This window comes from Melospiza georgiana, chromosome 31, assembly GCF_028018845.1.
Source record: "Melospiza georgiana isolate bMelGeo1 chromosome 31, bMelGeo1.pri, whole genome shotgun sequence".
NCBI classification, from domain to species: domain Eukaryota; kingdom Metazoa; phylum Chordata; class Aves; order Passeriformes; family Passerellidae; genus Melospiza; species Melospiza georgiana.
The window spans coordinates 3,052,071-3,058,271 of NC_080460.1; positions in this window are offsets into that span (position 1 = coordinate 3,052,071).

The following is a 6,201-nucleotide window of genomic DNA, read 5'->3' on the forward strand; positions in this document are numbered from 1 at the left end:
TCAAAGCTGCTTGGCAACTGCAAATTGCAAAATTGATCATCTGACTCCTTTATTCCCTTTTTCAAAGGGGAGAAGAAGGCTGGGAAGCAGCTCAGGATTGTCACCAGGAGTAAATCCTGGCACAGCCATCAGGGCTTGGTCAGAAGAAGGACACGCTCCTGATGTTAATTAGATCTTCATTCCTTGATTTTCTTATCAGTCATTTCCCGAGGAGACGTCTCTGACCCTGCCAGAGGCTGGGGTAGATGTTCTAGATGGTGTTCCATTAGCGGCCATTTTGCTCCTTTATTTTTTGGGTTATGACCAGTCTGCTGAAATTTTGAGTATTTTATTTGTGGGGTTCCCCGACAGAGGAAGGAATGATGAATCTGATTCCATGTTCTCAGAGGGATAATTTATTATTTTATGATACTATAATACATTAAAGAATCCTAAACTCTACTAAAGGATACAGAAAGGATACAGACAGAAGGCTAAAAAGATAATACTGAAAACTCGTGACTCTTTCCAGAGCCTCAAAACAGATTGACCATGATTGGCCAATAAATCAAAATAATTCACATTAAACCAATCAAACGATCACCTTTTGGATAAACAATGTCCAACCCCATTCCAAAGGAGCAAAACTCAGGAGAAGCAAATCAGAGAATTATTGTTTTCCTTTATCTCTGAGGCTTCCCAGGAGAGGAATCCTGGGCAAAGAGATTTTTCCAGAAAATGTGACAGTGACTTCTTGACTTCATCAGACCCCATCTGGTGGAACAATGTCCTGGAAAAAACCTCAAAATTCTTTTTCCAGGGCAAAAAAACCCCACCCTTGACTAAAGTTATACAAAAAGATTTAAACTGATATTTTTACCAACACCAGGAACATCCCAGTAAGGTGTTGGCAGTTTGTCCATGTTGGTACCTGTGTAAGGTGCAGCTTAAATGGGGCTGGATGTGGAGCTTAGAAATGTGGAACAAACCCCTAAAAGACCTGTTCCTGTACCTCAAAACCTGCAGGGTCTTCCTGAAAACCCAAAATTCACCTCAAAACTTGTGAAAAGAAATTTAGAAGCGTCAGTAAAACGTTCCATCACCTCGGCTGTGCTCACCCTCTGCTGTGGTTTCTGAGAACACAACAGAGGCTCAGTTTTCGCCCCTTTTTGAGATATTTTTTAACAGTCAGCTCCTGTTTGTGTTTTCTCTGCAATGCTCCTGAACACAAACACTATCAGGGAAATGGATTTTGCTCTGGGCTTATCTTTCTTTCTCTGTGACTTGGAGAAAACCTGCCAGGTAAATGTTTGTGGCCTCACACAGGTCTGCAGATTGCTGCTATCATCCTGATGACAAAAATATGGGACTTCCATTTCTGCCTTCTGGGAGGCAGGAGGTTCAGAAAATTACTTAAATTTTCCCTTCATTTCCCAGAGTGTCCTTTGAAAGGAGAAATACCCACATCAGCCCCAGAACCAAATGGAACAATCAGAAAATTGACAGCCGAGCTCAAAGGGAGGGAGGAGAAACCTGAGGGGTCAGCAGAGCACAATTTCAGCTCCTCAAAAATCAACCTGTGCTGAAGGAAGGGTTGGGCACTCACTTAACCTGTGGTTTAGACTCAGTTCTGCTCCTTGCCTGACAGATCCTGGACATCTTGTGGGTTTTGCCCCCCTCACTTCCATTATTCTGCATTTTGGAGGACACAGAAAATCTGTGTATGAAGCCAGTGGGGAGATTTAGGACCCATCTATTTACAGGAGCTCTGAGTTAGTTATGAGGAGTCAGATTTCATCATCATCATCATCAATATAATTTATTTCTGGTGATCATAATCATCATCATCATGGACTGGATGATCTCAGAGGTCTCTTCCAACCACATCATTCTGTGATTCTGTGAAATATGATTTCAAAAGAATGAAAATACAGGAAGGCCAAATTCCCACCCTGGGCGCTCACACAGACTCCTTCAGGTTTCCTGGTTCCTCTCTCCACAATGAGAATGAGGGCTGTGTCCTTCAGAGGAATGAGAAATTTTCCATCTTAAACATTAAGAAAAATGTTTTGCGAGTTCATAAAATTCTTGGAGTCTTTAATAGTAGAATCACATAAAAATGGAATTATCCTGGAATGGATGGGACCCATCCATCCAATCCTGGCCCTGCACGGATATCCCAAAATCTTTAAAATTCCTGGAGCTCTGGCAATTTTGGGGCTGTGCCCACTCCCTGGTCAGTGCCCAGCACCCTCTGGGGGAGGAGCCTTTCCCTAAAATCCAACCTAAATTTAGCCTAAATCCAACCTAAATCAAGCCCTCTACCTGACCAGAGAACATCCCAAGAATATAAAAATTACAGGTGGCCAAATGCAGGATTCTCAAGCAGATAAATAAGGATTTCACTGGAGGCAGTGCAGCCTGATTTTCAAGGCAGGTTCTGCTGGATCATTGAAAAATAATCTCATTTAGGGGTTTTATTCTTACAGCTAATGTTGGTTTCAGAAATCTATAGCTCACTGCTGCATCTTTCCCAGATTTGTCTCTTAATTCACCGGCCCATGTGATGTCGCACATTTTAGACATCAGAGAGTTTTTCCTGGAATAAGGAAATATTAACAAGTTATTTGCAGTCACTCAGCGTTCCCTCCCCTAATGGATTCTGTGGCACTCAGTGTGCACTTACCTCACTTTTATCTCTGCCCATCACCCTGGCACTGGAGTTTTTCCCATCACAGCAAAATCTCTTTCCCTGAAATGCTGCTGGGAGAATGGAAGGGCTGCTTGCTTTAGGAAATAAACCCAGGAGGACAAAGCCCAACCAATTTTGTAGACTCAGAGCCCCCAGACCACACCGAGGGTCTGTGAGAAATAGGATTCTCCTCCAGCCAGGTCTCACAAGCTCTTGGAGATCTATTTCACACCCTCAGCGACCTCAGAAGGTAGAAAATCAGCAGGATGGCTTTTTTTGGCAGTGTTGGAAACAAAAAGGTTTTAATAAAAGGCAAAATAACAAAACTCTTTACAGAGAAAAACCCAGCCAGGTGCAAGAGGTCCTTGCTCCTGGTAAAACACCTCACAAAAGCAATTTGTTTCTTTGTTCTCTTCTTTTTCTAGTGAATTGCCCAGGTGGGACTTTTCGGCTCCTGTCCAGTTGGCTATCCTTAAGATTGCGGTGAAGTCCCCCAGGTCCTGTGAGATGTTTTCACCTCGTTGAGGAGCGAAACTTCTGGGCTCTTTTCCTTTTTAATGGGACAAAGGAGAGTTTTGTCACTCCTTCAACTGGGGACACATTCCTGTATCTGTATTTGGGTCTGGACATGATCAGGGATCTCCATGGACCCTTCCCCAGTGCCTGTTTTCCCAGGGTGGTGTCACACACTGCTGGCATGTTGGGACAGTTGGATGTGGCCCCTCACTTTTGGAGAGATTTTGGCAGAATAAAAAAAAAAAAAAAAAACAAAAACTGTTTGGCCATTTTTGGTAGAAAACATCTGGTCAGGTGTTGCTGTAGGACACAAAATAACACAACGAGCACATGCAGCTCTCCCAAGGTAAAAAAGCACTTTTAATTTCTTACTCTAACATTTACAGTTTTCCAATGACAGTGGATTGGAGGGTGACAGTGCCACCTCTCCAGTGGGCAAACCAACAGTCCATCAAATTTCTCCTCCTCCAGAAAAGAATGCAAAACCAATAATTATTCACATAAAAGTGTGTGAGAAACTCCATTACGAGAACGTGAACATCAGAAGGGTTAGAAGAATTTAGAACTTAGAAGAACTCAGTCCTCTGAACTCCCCCCAAAGCTCCCTCTTTGAACCAAACCCTCCGTGACCTTTCCAAGAGATCTCCAAAGTTTCCTCCCCGCCCCGCGGGTGTTGTGAAGATTAATTAATGTTTGCAAATCCCCACGAGCTCTTTGGATGAAACTGCTGGGGCTCATCAATATTAATAATAACAGATGAGCCCCGGCAAGGCTGTGGTACAGTGGAATGAATTAACATGAATCAAGCAATCAACAACAACAAAGGGAGGCCGGAGCCGCGGGCAGGGCTGCAGCTGGTGGGATGTGACAGCTGAGCCCTCCTCAGTCACTTCCACTGGAATTCAAACTGGCTGCCCTGGCCCCGAGGCACCCAGGAGTCACCTGCTGCTCAGATTTGCTCTTTCCAGCCCTGGATTTTCGTTGTCATCCTCTGTGAGTCGTCTTCGGCATGACCTGAGTCAACAGAGGAGCTTTCGGGGGGTTCTGAAGGGACTGGGGGGAAATTTGGTTGTATTGGACAAGAGAGAATTTTTCCTTCTGCAGGGATTTCACCATTGGGGCTGTTCCTTCTCCAAAGGAGTTGACTGGAAAAAGAGAGGGGAAAAAAAATAAAAATGAAGGAACAGAGACTGGAGGGAAATTTGGTGCCGTTCCCATGGGGATATTGGCCCAAGAGAGAATTTTTCCTTCTGCTTTCACCACTTCACTTCTCCATGGTGGGGTTGTTCCTTCTCCAAAGGAGTTGACTGGAAAAATAGAGGGGAAAAGAAAAAAAAAGAAATGAAGGCACAGATGGTGGATAATCTGCCAGTGTATCCAAGGAAGAGTGGGATACACTTCCAGTACCTCAGGAAGGTTACAGGGGCTGGAGAAGGACTTTTCACAAGGACATGGAGTGGAAATAGTCTTGAGCTGAAGGTGGGGAGGTTCAGGTGAGATATTGGGGAGAAATTTGTCCCTGTGAGGGTGGGGAGGGGCTGGGATGGAATTCTCAGACCAGCTGTGGCTGCCCCTGGATCCCTGGCAGTGTCCCAGGCCAGGCTGGACAGGCTTGGAGCACCCTGGGACAGAGGGAGGTGTCCCTGCCCATGGCACAGGGCTGGAATTCTATGGCCTTTAAGGTCCTTACCAACCCAAACCATCTCAGGATTCTTTCCATGGAAATGCAGCCACTGCCCTCCTTTCCTGGCCATCCTTTCAGCTGCCAGATGCTCTGGAAGTTCAAGTGCCCAACAAATTCACCCTTTGCACTCCTCTGCTTTGATCATTCCCAGGACAGGATTTCACACCACAGAGCTCAGTCCTTCCCTGCAGCATTTTGCATTTTCCCTTGGGGGATAATTTGCCTGTTGTCGTGTTGAGTCATTTATTTAATGAGACAGGGCAAGCCCTGAGTGGATGCTTTCCACCACGACTGATTAGAAGCAGAGTCCCTGAAGTGCTGTGGGGAGACATCCAAAGACATTCAACCTGCAATTATGGTCGTGGCCAGCATTCCACACCACACACCACTGGCAAAATGTGCATTTGTTCATTCAGCACCATTTCCAGGGATTTTTTGGAGTCCACCTTTTCTGTAATAACCCAGTGTGGTGAGTTATTTCCACAGCCTGATTTCATCTCTTCTGCCTGTGCCCCAATATCCGTGCAGTTTGTTGTCATTTGTTCAATCCTTTTTTTTTTGCTGTATTAAACTGATTGTATTAAACTTTGCTGTATAAAAGTCCTTTTTTTTTCCTGTAGCAGCAGCCCAGTCACTTGGTTCGTGTTTGTATTGCTTTTAATTCCCACTGAGAACATTAAATCCCCAAATCTCAGATTCCACCCCCCTCCATCCCCAAACAGCCCATGGAACTCCAATGTTTACGAGTTTAAGAAATTATTGTGGCTTGCAAAGACATTGCTGTTACTTTAAACAATTCTGCCCAGCAGAGATTAGCTTTTAGCAACATCATATTGAGGATAATCAGGATGATTACATGAATATCCAGTGTTTTCTACATGAATATTAAACACCCTCAACTTCAGGAAAGGCTCTTCCACTGCATTTTTTTGGCAAACTGCTTTTATTTCCCCCTCAATTTCTGACACTGTGAAATGAGGGAGAACAAATGAAGTGGGCTGGGGAGTGCATGAAGTCGGAAACGTATCCCTGTCCTTCAGTTTTGTGGCAAATAATTGTGCCCCTGAGGAATTGGCTGTGGAGCTGCTCTCTTGGCCAGCGCTCAGAGCTGGCTGGGTTTTCCAGCTGCCTCCAAGCTGTGGATCTTGGCAGGAGCCCTGAGCAGTGACACCCCAGAGGAGGAGGAGGAGTGGGGGACTCAGATCATCCAGAGTTCAGTGGGGGAAAAGAAAAAAATCCAAATATTTTTGTAAATTCCCTCTAGGAGCGGGAATTCCCTGCCAGGATTTTGTTGTCCAGCACTGGGCACCTGTCACTTATTTGCTTTTCA